This window comes from Mesoplodon bidens (genome assembly GCF_964165515.1).
Source record: "Mesoplodon bidens genome assembly, contig: HAP1_SCAFFOLD_84, whole genome shotgun sequence".
In the NCBI taxonomy this organism is placed as follows: Eukaryota; Metazoa; Chordata; class Mammalia; order Artiodactyla; family Ziphiidae; genus Mesoplodon; species Mesoplodon bidens.
Genome location: NW_027672468.1, coordinates 1,757,625 through 1,779,525, shown reverse-complemented (window position 1 = coordinate 1,779,525; position 21,901 = coordinate 1,757,625). Strand labels below are relative to the sequence as shown.

The 21,901-nt window shown below is 39.3% G+C and overlaps 1 long non-coding RNA gene and 1 pseudogene across 2 annotated transcripts in view; one reads left to right on the top strand and one right to left on the bottom strand.

The window, feature by feature from the left end:
* The window catches only part of LOC308610178 (E3 ubiquitin ligase RNF157-like), a 233,694-nt pseudogene that overhangs the window by 137,134 nt on the left and 74,659 nt on the right, over positions 1 to 21,901 (top strand). The window lies entirely within an intron of this gene.
* On the bottom strand, positions 4,936 to 21,021 carry LOC308610165. Its single transcript, XR_014014442.1, has 7 exons — positions 20,763 to 21,021; positions 14,793 to 14,864; positions 14,172 to 14,246; positions 11,672 to 11,768; positions 7,448 to 7,533; positions 7,008 to 7,126; positions 4,936 to 4,994 (listed from the first exon to the last, which is right to left on the bottom strand). It is a non-coding gene; the product is annotated as an uncharacterized lncRNA (long non-coding RNA).

The following is a 21,901-nucleotide window of genomic DNA, read 5'->3' as shown; positions in this document are numbered from 1 at the left end:
TTTTTTCACATTTATAGATATATGTTTATTTAACATGAAACATGGGGATCTGCTATTTACCCCCCAAATACTTAGGCAGCTATTCTATCACCATTTATTTATTTTCTTCCCCTGATTGCAATATTAAAACATGACATTTCAAAGGTCTTAAGAACACAGGGGTCTATTGCTGGACTCTATCCTACTTCAAATAAATATTCGGTTGCATTATTCCTCACTGTGGAATTGACATAACGCCTTATCTCTCTTCCGTTGGACACCATTATTGTCTACCAAAGGAAGAACACTGCATGGCCCCTGTCCTCCAAAAGCTTATCGTATATGTGGGGAGAGGAAATAACGGTTAGGACTCCTCACTTTCACTGCTGAGGGAACAGGTCCAATCCCTGCTTGGGGAACTAAGATCACACAGGCCCAAACAAAACTAAACAAAACAAAACAAATGCAAGAAGTTAAAAACAATAAAAAGGGGACTTTACAGAAATTCTAAAAATGCCAAAGGCCATATGCCACCTGAGATGTAGAGGGTACAGTCTGGGCAATGGCCAATGACTAGCAAGCTAGTCCCCAGCCTCCTAGGCTCAGAAATCACACTCTTCCTCACCAAGCGAGAACTGACGTCTTCCTGTTGTGGCAGTCTCACTTTAGCAATATCACAGGATGGATCAAACATCAGAATGCCAAATTATTACTTGACAATGAGAAATACATCTGTTCTACACACAGGGCATCTGTGTCTACACAATCAGAGAATTACCTTCTGTGGGGACAGGCCTCCGTGGCACACTAAAGCACAATCACAGAATCGAAGGCCACTTGGTGACAACAGAATTAGAAAAGGAATCAGCTGAATCCAGAATTTAATGGGAAGGCCTGAGGTAACTGGATCCATCCATCTCCTCAACAGGCAGCCTGGCTAGTGGGCCTGACTCTTCAGTTATGCTGCCTAAGGTGCCATCTCTACTCTTGGGCAATGTGAGGATGGGCACTGCCCATGTTGGTCTCTCCTCACCTTTTCTATGCTTTCACTAGTGACCAACCCTCCTGCAGATAGACACATTTCTCTTTAGAAGTTAGTACATCATGCCAGGTTTGATTCAAGTGTGATAGGCCAGGAAGCCATTGGCCCTTACACATCTCTGCTCAGCTCCATGATGTGCTAACCTTGGTGGCTCTCTCCTGGGGGGCTGCCTTTCAAAACACTGCTTACCACTTTTGTGAGTTCTGAGGGGAGGGGACTGCTTTGCTATGGCCCCTAAGAAATGGTGACAAACCTCACAGGACTAGGATCAAGAGGGCTGGAGTATTCAGGGAAGGCTTTACAGAGAAAGATATCTGAACTTGAGTTGGCTTTTCAGAGATTCATAGGAGTTCCACAGGCAAAGCAAAATAAAGGAATTTTCGATGGACAAAGGCACAGACAAAAGTAGGAATGGGTATGGTGTAACTAGCGTATAGTGAGGAGCTGCTTTGGCTGGAATGGAGGGCTGCCATTACAGGAGAAAAGATAACTAAAGTAATGTGGAGTGGTAGGGTAGAATCAAGACTGTCAGCCTATTAAAATCACTCTTTTAATGTTAGCAACTGCCTGCTGGGAAAAGTAATCAACCACTATGTAACTGAACAAAAGGTAAACAGGCTAGCTCCAGGAACGGGCTACTATAAATATTTGAGGGTAGCCTGCTGCAAGATTTTACTTGCAGTGTTTTAATGGAACCTATCTACACAATTCCTAATACACCGGAGAAGAAAGCTGCTAAGTAAACCTGAGGAATTGACGAGATCACACTTGTGTCTTTCAGGCATGTCCTTTTAGCCCTCCCAGGGTGACTGATAGCTCCTTGAGTATGGAGATCCTATATCTCTCATCACTTCAGCCAAGAAGGAAAGGAATCAACGGTAGAATGAGAGTGACTGGTGAGGACCTCAAATCAGCATACTTTGTTGAGTTGAAGAAAATTTATTATCATGTCAACTCTGGCCTTCTTATAAACTTCACTTGTCAAAAGAGTCCAATAGCTTGTTATCAGGGATCCAATTCCATAGGGATCTCCTGGGAGTGAAGTTCCTTTTAAAAGAGTCCTATGGGGACTTCCCTGGTGGTGCAATGGTTAAGGATCCGCCTGCCAGCACAGGGCACACAGGTTCGATCCCTGGTCTGGGGAGGTCCCACATGCCGCAGAGCAACTAAATCAGTGTGCCACAACTCCTGAGCCCGCGCGTCTAGAGCCCGTACTCCACAACAAGAGATTCCACCTCAATAAGAAGCCCGTGAAACGCAATGAAGACCCAACACAGCCAAACAAACAAACAAAAAAACCACAAAAAAACATCCTGGGAATATACTTTTCAGTAAAAGAACAAAGTGTATGTCAGTCCTCATGGCTAAAGGGAAGAATCAAGTAGTAGCAGGTGGAAAGGTGGATTTGATTCTCAGTTTCTGGGTTCTGAATCTGAATTAATTATTGTCCTTCCCTCACTGAGACAGAAAATTGTAACACAAATCGTCACTACTACAGGTACAGAACTGCCAAGATGAGTTAGTTGTTATAGTCATAACCTGGAACTTCTTTTGTGAGCTAAAGAAATATATCACAATTTTTAAAAACAAGGAGATAGAAGGGATGAAAACTTACGATTCTTAATCCTATTCTAAACGATAGCTAACTATTCTTAAACTACTATGAAACCCAATCCTTTCAGGCGAGTAGCTTCTATAAGAACAAGCCAAATTTAATGTTATTAGTCTTATCATTAGCATTTTCTTCTACAATTTATCTACAATTTATTTATCTTGTGTTATGTCCTTTTCACGTCTACCCTAGGAATAGTGACACACGCTCTCAATGAGCAAAGTTGGAGATCACTGTCTTAGCCCGTTTCATGGCTGAAGATAAGATACTGACTAGGAGCCCGTGGTATTCCCGCTTGGGCACGTTAATGGCATGTCCTAAACTCAGTAAAAGTCCAAGTCCCATGTGTCAGGGGTTATCCTCACCTCACTTGACTCCTGCTCTTTCTGCTCACTCTGGGCTTCTGTGCTCTCACTGATATAGCTGTCAGCTTTCCACTGGTCCATATCCCATTCCGCTTTGGACACATTTACTTCTTGCTGCTTGCTGAGAAGCTTCATCAGGAGGCCTGTTCTAGAGATGAGGTTGGCACAGGCCAGCTGCACGTGGGTGTCCGAGCAGTCTATTTTCAAAGTCTGGATAACATGAGAAATGAGCCTTTGCACGTCATTGTTGGGGATGAGGGACCAGAGCTGCTGGTTTAGCTGAGTTTCAACTGGATCACCCGGGGATGCGAGCCCTGGGAAAGTGAAGCCTGTGGGCTTAGAGGATAATTCAGTGACCATGTTGTGGTGCTCCCATTGTGTTTTGTTGGTGTGTTGGACAGCTGGCATACTGTTGTCTGCAGCAACAGTAGAATGTGCAGTGGAGACGTTCCTATGGCTAGTGTTTCCAGGGCCCGTTCGTCCTGGCAGAGTAGCGTTTCCTGTAGAAATAATTGCTCCAGAAACATTTTGTGCAGTATTGTTTACTGAAGTAGTGTTTTCTGCAGAAGGGTCTGAAAGAGAAGAAGTCACTTCTCCTGAAGACGAAACAGCCTCTCGTGGAGGGGAATTTATGAGACTCCTCACGACAGGGAATGGAGGGCTTGCAAGCATCATTCTATCAAGTGAACTTTTCTTTCTGAACTTTCGACTCCCTTTTTTTTTTTTTTTTGCGGTACACAGGCCTCTCACCGTTGTGGCCTCTTCCGTTGCGGAGCACAGGCTCCGGACGCGCAGGCTCAGCAGCCATGGCTCACGGGCCCAGCCGCTCCACGGCATGTGGGATCTTCCCGGACCAGGACACGAACCTGTGTCTCCTGCATCGGCAGGCGGACTCCCAACCACTGTGCCACCAGGGAAGACCCTCGACTCCTTTTAACTTTGGGTTTTCTGTGGACCCAAGGAGACCTAATTTTATGGAAGATGTATGTTTTTTTCCAGAATGTGAGATTAATTCGAAGTCCTTAATATTTCTAACTCTTGCCTTTGCATCTTCGAAAACATGAATAGCGTTGGATAAGTCTTTTGATTTGCTTTTAACCTCAGATGGGGATTTTGGCGGGATGGAGGCACAAGGCCTGCCCTTGAAGTACGGTTTCAGGGAAGAGGAGCCTGCGGCATTGTGTTCCTTTATGAATGAAGACTCTGCATTGGAGGACATTCCCAACAGCTTCCTGGGCCTCTGCACCACGAGAAACTGTTTCAGCTTTCTTGGGGATGGCCTCCCTAGATTTCATTCTTTGGCAGTGTTCGCCACAGATGGCTGGGCATTCTGTTTCCTCCTGATGCTCTCATCTCCCACTGCTTTGAGGTGCATTTTCTGTATGCCCCTTGAGGACCTTGTTCACTCTCAGCAGCTTTTCCTCTGTACTCTCCATCTTTGCTAGGCTGTCTTTCTGTGGTTGGGCAGTTTCTAATTTCTTTTGAAAGATGTAGCGTGTAAACACGGCAGTTAAAAGGTTGGAACGCGTACGCGTGACAGGTGTTTCTTCCTTTTTTACCTCATCAATTTTTTCTTGAGTTTCTGCATCTAACACATTTTCCACAAAATGGAGTTCCCTCAATTTGTTTTTATTAGTTGAATTGTTGGGTACAGCTTTAACAGAAGGGCTCCTTGTATTGATTTTCAAAAGGCCCAGTGGCATATCTCCATCTTGTGTATTTGAAAAAAGAAGTTGAATGAATGGTAATAATGTTGATTCCACATCTCCTAGATTTCCCTCTGAGATATAAGGCAGTATGTAACTTAGTGCACTGATAATATCACTTTTATTATTAGAGTCCAGCTGCTCATTCCTGAAGCCTGACAAGCTGACAGCACTGTTAGGTGAGGACATCCTCTCTGACTCAGTAGTCCGCTCGCTGCTGTTGTTCTTCTTCTGGGCTTGTAACACCTTCATCAACGATCCTCCTGCATTCTCTATAGATGTTTCTTCATCTGTCAAAAAAGAAGGGACTGTTTTTGATCATTGAAGACTGATGGGACAGCCTTTTGTCAGTCCACAGCCAAAGAAATTAGGAATCAGTCAAAGTTTGAGTGCCACTTAGGAGAAAAAGAAACCCACACTTAAGCCTATGACTGGCAACAACAAAATGTGAGAAAGGTCTCTCTTGAAAAGGGGGCTATCTACTCAGAAAATTCTGTAGCGTGAAATATAGGAACTATATTCAGGATTACTCCACTGGTTCCCAGGGGCCAGTACTCAAGAAAAGCCAAGGCTGCAAGACAAATATTCCCCTAATCAGCTGGACTCTCTGCAGATCTACTGTGACTCCTCACATTCATATACCCCATCCTGTCCTGCCTCAAAGGCACAGGAGTGTGAGGCTTCCTCTCTCCACCTCTTCAGTGTGCTTGTGTTCTTGCTGCTATCACAGATCTCCACGACAACCACCGCCGCTAACAGGTCGTCATCTGGACATGTCCTTCTCCAACTAACCACTGAGTCCTTTGCTTAGTCCCTGCTTCTATATATCCCAGTCCCCATAACAGAAGGCTCTATACAGAAAAAAACACTATGTCCGCCCTGGCTCTTTGCTAAAATTTGGGCAGGGATCTCGGGTATAAGTTTAGAGATGTGCCAGATTGTATGCCCATGTGGAATGTTCAACAAATCAATGGAATAATACTTGAGGCCCTAAAATGTAGACGGGAAAAAGCAACTTCTGTCAGATGGCTACTTTGCTTTCAATTCATTTTACTTCTAATATTTCCAGCTCTACTTGGGGAACCATCCAAATCTTCTGACTGTGTGAAGGTAATGTGTACCATTGTGTAGCTGGGCTTGTCTCCCAAAAGGATAAAAAGTATTTTTGGTGAGGGTCAAAGGAGGAGGGAAGGGTCATGAGAAAGGAGGAGCAGAGGCTAGCAGAGAGCCCCAAACTGGGCACAGGAGATCGGGGCACTACGGTCATAGCACTTAACACCTCTGATCTTCTTTTTCCTCACCTGTAAAAGGAGAGTAAAAATGCCTTTTCTGCCCACTTCTGGGGGAGAAGGGAGTAATATAATTAGTAAAAAAAATGTTTGGGGGAGTTCCCAGGTGGTCTAGTGGTTAGGACCCGGCACTTTCCCTGCTGTGGCCCGGGTTCAATCCCTGCTGGGGGAACTAAGATCCCACCAGCTTGGTGGCCAAAGGAAAAAAAAAAACTGTGTTGAAAAATCAGCAATATTGTCTTTATATAAGTGGCAAAGTGTTATTATTTATGATGCGCTCTAGATCACTGAAAGAGACCTGTATTCAAGCTACCTGGGCATGAAAGCACATTTTGGAAGTCATCAAGTTAGTGCCCATAAATCTAATGTATAGAAAAATAGTTGAAAGCCCCTGAGTGTTTTGTGGATAGAAAAACTTGCGATTCAGAGCAAGTTCAGAGCTGGACAGTCAGAGAAATAACTAGCTCTCCCATGCATTAGAAGGGCTTGGTAGCAGCTTCTGGTTATGGAACCAGAAACTCTCAGGCTCCAGATAGGACATAAAACAGCATCACTTGTACTCTTTATAAAATTGCAGAAACAAACCAAATAAACAAAAATATATTTACACCTGTCTTATAAGACAAAGGGTACTTGAGACCTAATGTATATAAAATCAGTTTACAAACTGTGATGTACTATGTGAATAAGTTCTCATTTGCACAGAGGGCAGCATAGGATATGTGGCCATTAATGTGAATTCCCTTCCCCCTTCCATTCCTTTCTCTGGTTCCTTTATATATGCAGATCACTTACATTATGAAGCCAATAATGTAACTGAGCTATTCTTAGCTTAATAATGTAACCAAGAATCTGATTTTTAGCAAGGGGGTAATTCTTAGAAATTTAGGGAGCTGGAACTCTAAATGAATGTATTAAAATAATGTAATTACATCATTAGTTTTAAAATGTATCATCCTTGATTAAAAATAAAAAATTAAATTAAAAATGTATTATCCCACAATTGAGACTCACCACAACGTGTGACATCCCTCAGGCGTTCACTGTCACAACGCAGCTTGACTGTCTCACAGACAACCTCAATAGTATTTTTAAATTGGCAGAGGCAGCAGGCCCTACGGCTGGGTAAGATCCTATAAATGGAAACACAGGTAATTAAATTCGTGGTAAAAGAGTTACCTGAGTAGGTAGAAGAGGTAGGCCAAGGCCACCACAGACCAGTGCAAAAAGGAGTTCTTGGGTATATGGACTATAGAACTGGATAGGGGCCGGTTGGCCAATTGCTGCCCTTGACTGTTGGAAATAAATATAGAGGAGGAGAGAGGTGCCCAACAGAAGGATTAGGATGGCAGTAGGTATGATATGCCTAGAAAAAAGGGAATAGCGATTAGAATTGGGTGACACTGAACTGTAGTTTAATTCAGAAGTATCTCCTTCCAACCCGAAAGCCTCACTTTGGGTTGAGAGTACACAGGAAGAAGGCAGACTTCTAAGAAGAGTATGAATAAGACCGCACATTCTGGAGTCACTTTCTCAGTTCCTATTTGTGAGGAGTAATATATTAGAAATTATTCTAGTAATAAAAAAGCGTCATGTGGCTAAACAATAACAGAGATCGCATTGACCAAATCTGGACAAAAGGAACATTCCAAAGAATAACATTATCATTATAATAAGGTATAACGTAGTTAATTGAAAAAAAAGCACATGAGTTCATAATGATACTCCAAATGAAAAGTGGGGGAGCTCTTCTTTATAGAATAATGTCAGCTAATAAATGCAAAAGGAAGGATAGAATTAGGAAAGTGTTATTTTGCAACTATCAATGTAATAATCGATTCAGACAAGGATTATCATTGATGCACAGTTGGGTGAAGAGTTGTTTGAAAGTAGGATCTTCACTGATCCCAAGGATCACCCCACATATTATTTATCAATTACCAAGGGGAAAAATAACTTTACAATGGAGAGATATGGAATAGACCACCTTAACCACGTGATCAAACTTAGCACTGGGCCACCTCAAGTGATGAAGTATGAAGAATACATCACCTATATAGTATTCTTCCCCAAAATGTTTACTTCGAATCTAATGAGGAAACAGACAAATACAGGTTGTGGGGCAATTTACAAGACAACTGGCTTAGACTCTTCAAAAAAGCCAATGTCATAAAAGACCAAAAAAAAATACTAGGGAAAAATTCTAGGTTAACGGAAACACAGACATGACATGCAATGCCTAATCTTTAATTGCATCCTGTATCAAAACAAAACAGACTTAAAGAATGTTATTGGCTTCTGGCCAAGATGAAGTACAAGGGCCAACTTAACCTCCCACCTGAAACAAGGAAAAAATCAGATGGAACATAATGAAGCAACAGTTTTCAAGAAACTGAACCTCACGCAATACATTTCAGTGATTCCCGAGGAGATGGGAAATAAATGAAGTGATCCCTATAATTGCCCTTACTTCTCTGAGAGAGTATTCACGTCATGGTACAGGGAAGAGAAGTCCAGACAGAGACTAGTGGGCTCCCTGACAGATGAAATGGAGATAAGAGTCTGGGAGAACCAAGGTAACTAGAGTTCACAAAGCAGAGTATCAGAGAGAAAAGAAGTGCACAGACAAAGAACTCTGGAGATATGCAGAGGGATCTCTTGAGAATTCAACAAAGTATGGGTCAGTACATTTGTGTGAGGAATAACTGGATGCCAGGAAAAGAACCACATGAAAGGATTAATAAGAAGAACAACTGGATATCACACAGGGTTGTAGGAATAGTACCTGTTCCTACAAGTCAGACTGGAAAACCTCATGATACTCAGAAAGGACTTGTCTCAGTAGTTGCAAATAATGAGCTCCAGACTAAAGGCTACTTGGACTCCTACCCAACGAACCTTAAAAGCTAGACCTAAAAGAATAAAATTGTTTTGAGTAACCTAATTTCACCCAAAACAAAGCCCAGGCATTTTACAGGAATATAAATATACTAGCACACAATAAACTAAAACTCACAATATCTGGGATCATATGAAAAATTGCCAAGCATGCAAAGAAGTAGGAAAATATGACCCATACTGAGGAGAAAAGGCAATCAATCAACAATAACCCATAATCGATACAGATGTTAGAACTGTCAGAAAAGAACTTTTAAAAAGTTATTATACATGAAGAAAAGTTATTATAACTGTATTTCATATGCTAAAAAACCCAGACTAAACACTGAAAATGTTAAGTACAGGCATGGAAAATGTAAAACAGACCTAAATTGAGCTTCTAGAGATTAAAAACAATGTCTAAATGAAAAAGATATTGCAGGAGTTTAAAGGCTAATTAGACACGGCAGAAGGTCAGTGAACATTAAGGCATAGCAACAGAAACTATCCAAAGTGAAACAAAAGGAGTAACAAGACAACAACAAAATGAATAGAGCCTCAGTGACTTGTGCAACAACTTCAAGTGGCCTAATACATGTGTACTTAGAGTCCATGAAGGAGAGGAGAAATATAAAAATTTGAAGAAATAATAGCCAAAAATTTTCCAAATTGGTAAACACTATAAACCCACAAAGTCAAGAAGATCAATGAACTTTAAGCATAAGAAACATGGACAAAACTACACCAAGGCACAGAAAATAATCGAATTGCTCAAAACCAGCAATAAAGAGAAGAATTTAAAAGGAGCCAGAGGAAAAAACTTATACACTACATACAGAGGAACAAAGATGACAATGACAGCAGAATTCTTGCTTGAAAAATCGTAAACGAGAACTCAGTGGAATAACATCTTTAAAGTAGTGAATTGAATTCTATGAAGCTAGAATTTTATACCCAGATCTGTCAAAACAAAAGCAAAATAAAGACTATCTCAGACATACAGAAGCTGAAAGAATTCATTGCTAGTAGACTTTCACAATAAGAAATGTTAAAAGAAGTATTTTTAAGCAGAAGGAAAATGACACCAGATTGGAATATGGATCTACATAAAAGATTAAGAATACTGGATACATACAGCAATGAAAACCCAATTCAACCAAAAATAAATAAACAAATTAAGAAAAGAAGGGAAAAATCATATAATCACTGCAATAGATGCAGGAAAAGAATGAAAACATCTAACATACATTCCTGATTAAAGAAAAAATAAAACAGCCCTCAGTAGACTAGGAATGGAAGGAGACTTCCTCAACTTGATAAATGACTTCTACAAAAAACCTAACATCATACTTAATGGTGAAGGACAAAGTACTTTCTCACCAGGATCAGGAACAAGGCAAGGATATCTGGTCTCATTGCTTCTATTTGACATTGCACTGAAGGTTCTAGCCAGTGCAATAGGGCAACAAAAAGAAAAGACATATTCAGAATGGAAAGGAAGAAGTAAAGCTATCTTTATTTGCAGATAACATGATTATGTAGAAAACCTGATAGAAGCTACGAAAATGCTACTGGAACTAATAAATGAGTCTATCAAGTTTGCAGGGTACAAGATCAACATACAAAAAGATGAATTTGTCTCAACAAACAATCAGAGATCCAAGTTTTAAAATGTTACTTATAAAAGAATCCAACATATAAAATACTTAGAATAAATCTGACAAAAGACTTGCACACTGAAAACTGTAAAATATTGCCGGGGGAAATTAAGAAAGACCTAAATAAATGGAGAGATATAAAGTATTCATGGATCAGAAGATTCAATATTGTTGAGACATCAATTCTCCCCAAATCGATTTATACATCAAAACCCCAGTAGGCTTTTCTATAGACATTGACAAGCTAATTCTAAAATTCATATGGAAATAAAATTTAGAAGAACTAAAACAACTTTGAGAAAGAACAAAGTTGAAGAACTAACAGCAACTGATTTCAAGGATTATGAAGCTACATCTTCAAGACATTGTGATAGTAGTGTAAAGATAGACAAAAAGACCAAAGGAACAGAATACAAAGTTCTGAAGGAGAGAGAGGTGGAGAACTGACTTTCAGGTTCAAAGGCATTTCAGTGGAGAAATGATAGTCTTTTCAACAACTGATGCTGGAACAACTGAATATCCAGGTGCAAAAAGAAAAAAAAAATGAACTTCCATCTAAACCATATACAGAAGTGAACTCAACTTGGTTCAAAGATCTAAATGTAAAACATAAAAATATAAAACGTCTAGAACAAAACAGGTGAAAAATTTTATGACCTTGAGTTCGGCAAGATTTCTTAGATACAACACCAAAAGCATAATGCATAAAAGAAAAAAATAGATAAATTAGACACCATCGAAATTAAGAATTTCTGCCCTGCAAAAGACACTCCTGAGTGAACGAAAAGATGAGTCACAGAATGGGAGAAAATACCTAGCAACTTACCTATTGGATAAAGGACTAATTTCCAGAATATATAAAGAACTCTCAAAACTCCAGAAAAATATAGATAAAAGATTCAAAGATATACAGGTGGAAAATAAGCATATGAAAAGATGTTTGACATGATTAATCATTAGGGATGCTACAGTGAGATACAACTACACACCTATTAAACTATCTAAAATTAAAAATACTGAGCATAGCAAATGTTGGCCACAACGTGAAGAAAATGCAGCTCTCATAGACTGCTGGTAGAGATGTAAAATGATCAAACCACTATGGAAAATAGGTATTTTTAAAAAACTTAAACATACACTTACCAATGATGCAGCCATTCTACAGGCAGGCATTTACCCAGGAGAAATGGAAGTAAACATCCATACAAGACTTGTACACAAATATTCATAGCAACTTTATCTGTAATAGACAAAGACTCAAACAACTCAAATGTCCATCAATGGTCAATACATAAATGGTGGTACATCCATATAAAGGAATGCTATTCAGCAATAAACAGAAATGAATTACTGATATAGACAACAATATGGATGAAGATTAAAATAATCATGCTGGGTTAGAAGCCAGTTAGAAAAAAGTATACACTGCATGATTCCATTTGCATAAAATTCTAGAAAATGCAAACAGAAAGCAGATCAATGGTTGCATGGCGACTGGGAAGTGCAAGGAACGATGGGAAGGAAGAATTACAAAGAGACATTAAGAAACTTTCTGAGGTGATGGACATTTTGATTTTCGTGATGTCTTCATGGTGTGTATGTATGTGTGTGTGCGAACACAGATTACTGCACGTCAATTGTACCTCAAAAAGCTGTTAAAAGAAATGATATTATATAAGAGAGACAATTGGGGAAATTTGAATAGCAACACTTTATTAGGTAATATTATTGTGTAGGAATTTAATTTCTTCAATACTGTGTATCAACAGTATCGTCGTTACACAGGGAAATAGTTTTTTATATCCAGAGAGGAGGGCATGTAGCTGACAAGAGAGGGATCACAATTGTGGCAGATGCTGTGGGACTCTGAGGAAGATGAGGCTAGAGCAGTGACCAATGCGTGACGGCACGGTGAAGACAGTCATTTGTCAGGTGACCTGACAAAGACGGTTGGAACAGACTGCTAAATGCAGGGCCGTTTCCGCATACTAATCTCACGCAATCCCCTCAGCTAGCCTTGGCGTAACAGACAGTTTCTATTAGCTTGCCATATTGGAGGGGGGATGGCACAATTTAAGGTGCAGTACGTTGTGTAATAAACTGTCACAATAGGGTCCTACAGAAATAGTTTCTTAAACCACAAAAAAATAAAACTTGACCCTTCCCTCACAACGTATATGAAAATTAACTCAAAATGAATCATAGACCTAAATGTAGCTATACAACGTCTGGAAGAATACGTAGGAGAAAATCTTTGTGATTTTGGGTTAGACAGTGGGGTCTCAGAGAAAGATTTCTTAGATTAAGACACAAAAAAGCAGAAACCATCTAAGAAAAATTGCTAAGGGACTTCCCTGGTGGTTAAGACTCCGAGTTCCCAATGCTGGGGGCCCGGGTTCGATCCCTGGTCAGGGAACTAGGTCCCACATGCATGCCTCAACTATGAGTTCGCATGCCAGATCTAAGAAGCCCATGAGCCGCAACTAAGGGGCCCATCTGCTGCAACTAAGACCCAGCACAACCAAATAAATAAATTAAATAAATATGAAAAATTAAGAAAAATTGCTAAATTAGAGTTCATCAAAAATTTAACACTTCTAGTTTTCAGAGACGCTTTAATATAATGAAGATAAGTCACAATCTGGGAGAAGATATTTACTAAACACATATCTGAGAGCAAGGACTTTTTCCGTTGCTTTTTATATAAAGCACTCTTAATTCTCAATACAAATATCCAATTAAAAATGGATTTGAACAGACACTTCATTTAAAAAGATATTTGCACATGAATAGACACTCAACATCATCAGCTATTACAGAAATGCAAAATGTGGCAAAAACCACGAGATTCAACTACACACCTACTAGAAAGGCTAAAATGTTTTTAAAAAACTAATATAACGATCAGGTGAAGAGGTAGAGCATCTGCAACTCTCATAGACTGCTTGTGGGAAAGCAACATGGCACAGGCACTTTAGAAAACAGTTCAGCAGTTTCTTAAAAAGTTCAACAGGCACTTAGCATATGATAAAGCAATCCCACCCTGAGGTATTTTACCCCAAAGAAATGAAAACATATGCTTACACAAGACATATGTTCACACACACATGTGAGTGTTTTCAGAGGCTTTGTTCATAATAGGCAAAAAACAAGAAGAAACTCAAATGTGCATCAAACAATGAATGTGTATCCACACAACTAGAATACTGCTCAGCGCTCAAAAGGAATGAGCTACTGACAGGTGCAACAAAACAGATAAATCTCCAAAGAGACTGGCTAAGCGAAACAAGACAAAAACAAAAAGCTACATACCACATGATTTCACTTATCAAATATTCTGGAAAAGGCAACATTATGCGGACAAAAATCAGATTGGTGGTTGCCAGGGGCTGGTAGTGACAGGAGGATGGATTGACTACAGAGGGACAAGAGGGGTCTTTTGGGAGTGCAGAAGTTTTCTTTACCTCAAATGTGGTGGTGGCTACAGAACTATACGTTTGTGAAAACACATCACACTGTATATTTAAAAAGAGTGAATTTTGTTAAATGAAAATTATACATAAATAAACCTGACTTAAGAAGATAATCAAACAAACCTAAAAATACAATTGAGTGAAAATCAATGTAAGAAAAATCAACTTACAGTGTTTCCAATTCAAGGGTCATCATGAGGATGCTTTCAATTGCTGTAAGTGACACTTGTGCTGTTCCCATGTCTCTGAAGGAGAAGCCCAAACATGCATGATATAAAACCCAAAGACAAAATTTCTAAACTGAAGAAGATACTTAACATGTGATTACTTCCACTTTGGCTTCTTACTTGCCATAGATGATAATTCCAAAGAGCTCTTTTGGAAGAAATTTAAATTTGCATCATCAAATTAATGACCTTGGTGCTGAACAGTACAATCATTTTCTATTATCCTCACTTCTCCTTTTCAATTGCATCTACCTCTTTTGATCACTCTTTTTTAAAAAAAATAATGTACCCCTTATTCCTTTTTGCTTTCTTGGATAAATACTATTCCTATATGTATCTTCATGTTCCATGTCTATATGTGTTCTTCAACACTTTTCTCATCCTCTGCTGGCTCTCTTACCCATATATATTCTTTCTTAATCCTTTTCTTTGCCAATAACTCTTATTTTCAATAACCCAGTTAAAATCTAAATTATGACTCTTTAGCCAAAGTACTCAATTTTTGACGAAAGTAAAAAGGAGCAGAAATTATCTCATGAGCCATGAAACTGTTACAATACTTACAAATAGTTTAATGCTGGCACTTTAAAAAGACAAGAATCTTCAACTGTTGGCAAAGGATTACGATTGAGAATTCTGAAAAATGGAATGGAATTAAAATTATCTGCATTTTCAATTACTTCCATGAAAGTTTATAGTCATTTTTTTTGGTATGGAACTTGAAGGTTAAAAAAATCATTTTCTGTCTTTACCTATATATCAGCCTTAGAATCTGTAAAACACTCTTCCACTGGGAGCTACCCAGGTCTCTAGATGATAAAGTGGAGAAGAGAAACAAACAAACAAACAATAAAATAGAAAAAAAGTGGCTAGCAAAGAAAAAATATGCCAAAGTATTTTTCACGTTAAAAACCCTCGAAGTGCCTATGCTGGTAGGAAGCCCTTGCTCTGTAAAAAAGTACTATTTCTAGTGTCTTCCATAATTCAAGGTGTTTTTCTTTCATCTCTACAAATTTTGAAAAATTTCATGATTTAAACTACCCAGCTAAAGACAAAAATAAGGCTAATTCCTTGGTTCTGGAGCCAAAGAAAAGATAAATCCAAGAGGAACTGGTGAAAGCCATACTCTCATCACATAGTCCCGTGTGTATTCTTGTGCCATAGCCTTTGTTACTGTGTATGTAATCAACTGTTTACTTGTCACTCTCCTAGATTGTCAGCAACTTGAGAGCAGAGACCACACTTTATTGTCAGTATTATTCCTGTGCCTGACATAGTGCCTAATATTTACTAGGCATTTAATAAATGTTTGCTGAATAAATAAATAACATTTTATTTATATATCAATAAAATAAACAAATTAATTTTGGGGAACAAAATTTTATTCTAAAATGTTGGAATAGATATTCTTCATAGTTCTTTCTTTCTTTTTTTTTCCCCTTAGTTCTTTAAAACAAATAAGGGGGAAAAAAAAGCAGAAAAGAAACAGGAAGAAAGAAGAGAATATCTGACTTAAGGTTAACTCTACTCAAGAATTATTAGTGTACTTTTGCAGAATATTATAAAGATAATTAGCAAAACTAATATCCTTTGGGTTGCCATGCATATGTGATCAGCATTTAACATTTCATCCTCACAGTAACCTTATGTGATATATATATTACACAATTGTACAAATGAGGAAACTGAGGCACAGAGAAGTTACATAACTTGTCTTAAGTCATCAAGCTCGTAAGAAGCAGAGCTGGAATTTGAACTCAGTTCTGACTCTAAAGCCTGCGTTTAACCTGAATGAAAAAAAAGGGTGTTTTTTTTTTGAAACATCTGTTACTTTAACCTTAATTTTGACAGCACTAAATATAGAAATACCTTTTCAAACTTCATCTACCCATCTGGGAAAGCCTCTATGAGAATTATATTTTCTCTTTTTATTTATTTATTTATTTCTCTTTTTATTTATTTTTTCCTTAATCATCTCTCGTGATAAATATTTAATTAGCCTATGGCCATTGAGACTTTATAGATTTTTTTTTAATTGCAGGAAAATCAGTAAAAATGATGGAGGAAGGACATCTGAAAATTCATCCCTGCATAGAAGCAACAATAACAACAACAACAAAACTGGCAAAAATGGTCAGAATCAACTTCTTCTGAACTCTGGAAACTTAACCAACATGCTGGCAGTAAATGGGGGAGCAATTTATTCAAGGAAAACAAATTAATTTCTGTAAGAACAACGAGATCTGTGTTGCTTTAACTTGCCCTCGACCTTTGGTCTCCATGCCAGTGGTAGCCTTGAAAAACAGCCCACATCCCTGGTACCATAACGAGCAGCGTGGACTGGGAGGTCCTTCAAAGCCTCATTCCCAAAGAACTGTCATTGTTTTACATGTCTGGTGGTCCCCTGGAAGACCTCACTTGAAAGTCTTGCCTTTGACCTGACTGAGGGCTGTCTAGTGAGAAAAGCCTCTGCTCAGGTGGCATTTCTGGAAAACATTTTCAAGCAAATATTTTAACATGGCGGTGGCATGAGGCAATGGATAACAGTTTGGGGCAAAAAACAACCCAACCGCAAAGCTTTAAAAGAAAAGCTGAGGAATGAGATGTCCACAGACACTTTGCAATATTCCAATGTATTCCTGGGAAACTGGAAGACCACAAGACATATTCCTGGGCATCTAGGAAAATAACTGTTAGCATTAATAAATGAGTTCAGCAAGGTTGTAGGATATAAGATCAATATTATTTCTACACACCAGCAATGAGTAATCGAAAAATGGAATTTAGAAAACAATTCCATGTGGAACAGCATCAAAACAAATATAATACTTAGGGGAATATTTTACCAAGTAAGTGCAAGATTCACACTGAAAAGTACAAAACTGTTGAAAGAAATTGAAGAAGATCTAAATAAGTATAAAGACATGCTGGATTCATGGACTGGAAGATAATCTTATTAAAATTTCACTACTTCCCAAATCGACCTATGGTTCCATTGCAATTCCTATTAAAATCCCAGCTGACTTCTTTCCAGAAATTGCCAAGCTGTTTCTAAAATTCCTATGGCAATTCAAGGAAACAGAATAACCAAAACAATGTCGGTAAAGAACAAAGTGGGAGGACTCACACATCCTGGTTTCAAAACTCAGTTCAAAGCTACTGCAATCACAGTGTGGTACTGGAATAAGAACAGACATGGAAATCAATGGAACAGAATTGACAATATAGAAATAAACCCTCATATTTATGGTCTATTGATTTTCAACAAGGGTGCCAAAACAATTCAATGTGGAAAGAACAGTCTTTTCAAATGATGCTGGGACAACTGTACATCCACACACAAAATAATGAAGCTTCACACCGTATATGAAAATTAACTCCAAATGGATCAAATATCCAAATGTAAGAGCTTAGAAAACACAGGGGTAAATCTTTATGACCTTGCTTTAGACAACAGTTTCTTAGATATGATACCAGAAGCACAAACAACCAAAGGAAAAATAGATGAATTGGATTTTATAAAAACTAAAAAGTTTGTGCTTCAAAGGACACTATCGAGAAAGTGAATAAACATATAGAATGGGAGAAAATACTACAGGTGGGAAGAATAAGATGCAGTTGGGAGGAGAAAAGTATAGTAGTTGCTAGGTGTGACAATCTCAAAATTTTGAACTATTACAAATAAAACAGCCACCCTGAATCACCCCAAAGGGCAGACCCAAGTTATTTTTGCTTTTAGTGTTTATGCCTTTCTAAATCTGAGAAGCTGCCAGGATTCTAGTACATAGCAAAAAGTGAGGACAACACCCTCAAGTGTGTAAGCTTTTGTGTGTACATAGCTATGTAAAGGAAACCAATGCTAGCTGACTGGGGGAGCATTAGGGCGGCTCTGTGACCGCAGCTCAATTTGCCTTCATAGTGTGGCCACACCTCCCACACTGATATTCTCAACAATGGGGTAAATAATTCAATAGGGATAAGGCTTTGATTTTCCTCTTATTCTCTCTTCGTGCTTATGTTTTTGGTACAATATTGATGTACCACGGACAAGCCAGCATGTGAATGTGCTCTGTCTGGTGAAGTTATATATAGCCTTTCTACATTGTACAGTCCTTCAGTTTCTAAAATCATGGAGCTTGTATTGTTAGATCCAATGAAGTGACTAAAAGAATTTTTAAAAATAAGCCATCAGTCTGGACGTGCATAGGTGAATGAAGGAGAAACACTTTACAGTCAGAGAAAAAAGCATACTTAACATTTAGGATTATCAGCCACTGCCGGTTTTCCATAGAATATTTCATTCCTGATTTTATCTGGAAGAGATATGATTACTACCACCATTCAAAAAGTGGTATTTTATAAATTAATAAGCTCTTGGCTCATCTTTGAGGTAGATTTCGGATTTAAAATAGACTACCACACTGCTAACTACTTCACCTGATATTTCTCAATAACATAGAGGCTTCATTCAAGAAACCTACTGCCTTATAATTACCTGACACCCGGTGATGAATCAAGGTTTTGTGGGGCCTGAACCTCATCTACTTTGGGAAATCCTATCTAATAAAAACATGCAAAGTTATAAATAGAAAAATCGCTAGGACCCCTCTCAAGACTTTGGAAGGGACCTATGCAAGTGAGGAGCCCTGAAGCCAAAGGTGCATTGAATTCATGATAAGTCCACCTCAGCTGGGGCTCTTTTCCAAACTTATTTAATGCCGGCAACTTATAAACACCCCAGTAATATGTCATTATAGGTAGTAAAATGATTTAACTCGAGGGTGGCATCTTCCCTTGGTAGCTTGCCTTTGGTAAGAGATGCAATAAAGTTTAGATCTCACCATGGCAAATGTTTCCTGAAGCAAATTAGCTTTGTCTATTAGAAAGACTTAGTCCAAAACAAAGACTTACTATACTGTGACAATCTTTTGAAAGTAACTGTGAATGAGTTTTCGGAGTACAGTACTAATTTATTTACAACACCAGATAGTTGTGATTCTTTCACTACCTTTTTCTGTCATTTAAGAGGAGCACAAATTCCAAAGGAACAAGTTGGTGCCTCTTCCATTACAAATCTTTTCTAACCTACCACCCATTTTCTACTTCATCACCCCCCTCCCTCTCCTTGTTACCCTGCTGCATAGATGCTAGAATGGCTCTCATATATGTTTTCCCATCGACATCCATATTTCTCCTTCCAGTATGAAAGCTTCTTGGGGACAAAGTCCCTGCCCTATGCGTCTTTGTATCCCCAGCACTTAGTACAGTGTTCACAGACAGTGGGCATGGCACTCAGTGATTTATTTATTTATTTCCACAATGTATTTTCCTGTGTTACCTACATAACTATAGTGAAACTCTGATTCTTATAAGGAACTCTTGGTGTTCTAGGATGTTTAGGAAAAGTGGTGAGTTTCAGACGTTGTACTGACGCTACTAAAACCTCCTGGTGAAGGGACCTCACGAGCCTGCTCTCCGGTGTGCTAACAAAAGAAAAACCGACCCTTGGTGCTCTCTCCCCAAGGTAGGCGTCAGCAAAATAACAAGGGAAAGCAAGGAGGCCGCTAAAGATAGGCATCTGCAGGAATTGTTAATCCAGCTCCAGACACAGCCTCAACACCTTCATTAACCCAAAATGTGGGAACTGTGTGAAACTGGATTTCTGAACCACAAGACAGGTAAGAGAGTCTTTTCCAAAGCCAGGTGTAGAAGAGCTCTTTACCTTGAGTCTAAAATCGCCTTCGGGCCATTGAACGTACCCACTATCATTTCCTTGTGCCATGAGAAATCAGAGAAGTTTTGAGCTGAAGGGGTGTAAAACCCACACTTCTTATTGAAGAGTAGTCAGCAAAGAAAACATATTGAATTAGGCCGCAGCAAAGTCTTTTCTTTATATTTTTCACACTACAGCTGAACACAAACAACGTCTTTTTCCATACCTCAAAGGTTCCTATTGGCCACAGATAATTCACTTCAGCAATATATGCTTTTTTGAAAAATAATGTTCTGGGAGGCTGGGGAGAGCCCTGTGGTGGGTGTTCAGGAATTCTTTCTGCTTTACCATTTAAAAGAGCTAATGATGGTTGGGGAAGCACCCACACCCACTGAACCACACCCTGCTAAACTTAGTTCTCTGCAGCTCTGTGTTGCATACATTTTAAGCAGTTAGGAACTTTGCACATGAAAAGGAATCAAAGTGAAATTCAAAAGTGGAAGTCCCTGGACCACTCGCATAATGGAGAGGCATCTGTGGGATTCCATGACAATGCTAATCTGAGTGTTTTTGTTTGGTGCCTTTAATTGACCATGCCAAAGATCAGTACTATGGAAAGCAGAGCCTTTCATATATATGAGTTAAACAAGTCTCTTGGCCTCTTTGTACCTTAGTTGCCTCATTTGAAAAAAAAATTAAATGGCTCTCAAGACATACTTTCCAGAATTCATACTGGGCTTACTTACACCCAGCTAACCAATAACTGCATGATTGTTTTTACACACAGTTGTTTACATGTATTCATCTTCTATTTCACTTACAACTTGTGTAAAAACTGCATTCCATGCCAGGCCTGAAACGTTCCAAAGCTCAGTTCTGGGAGTAAATTGCAACCAAGATTTCTACAAAAAAAGACACAAGCAAAAGAATTAGAAAAATAGATATTCTTTCAGAACATTTATCCTTTGGCAATAATTCTAATTTATATATGATGAAACATAACATCACTACTCCCTCCATACACTAAAGAAATCTCACTGTGGGAGATATTATGATTTATACTTTCATGATTATATATGTGCTGCATTAGATACCAAATACTAAATGCTCATTAAATACTTGTGTTAAGTGATCTTTATTTCTCTAGCTAGGCAGCACTACTGACACTTTGGGCTGGATAATTCTTTGCTGTGGGAGGCTCTCCTGTACACTGTTGGATGTTTAGTAGCATCTCTGGTCTCTGTCCACTAGATGCCAGTAGCATATACAGTTCTGACAAGCAAAACTGTCTCCAGACACTACCAAATGTCACCTGGGTGCACAATCACCCTGGGTGAGAACCACTGCTCTTGATACTGGCTGATGTTGGGTGCTCAGCATGGTCCTGCTCTGTGCTGGATCTGTCACCTCGGGATACAATGGAGACTGAGCTACAACTTCCGTAAGGAGCTCTGGAGGCCGAGATGGGGTCTTCTGCTGGACTGGAGAAGGTTCAACCTCTTTAGTGACCTGTGGATTTATGGGAAGTGCCAGAGCCAGAGATTTAACAGTGACATTGTACAAGTGTGACTGCTGAGCTTCATTTACCCCATGATGAACACGTGGTCAAACTACAACCTCCTTAAGTGTCTCCAAAGGCCGGGCGAGGGCCTCCTGAGGACTTGAAGTTTCTAGTTCCTCAGGGGCCTCTGAAGGCTGAGATGGAGCCCCCTGCGGAAGTGGAGGTGGTTCTACCTCCACAGTGGGCTCTGCATGCTGAGCCTGGGCCTCTGCCTGGGGTGAAAAAGATTCAACGTCCTCAGGGATCTGTGGACGCTGAGCAGGGGCCTCTTGATGAGGTAAAGATTCAGCCTCCTCAGTGAGCTCCGGATGACGAGTTTGGGCCTCCTGCTGGGATGCAGACATTTCAGCTTCCTCATGGGGCTCTGGAGGTTCATCTGGGCTCCCCAGAAAATCCCTA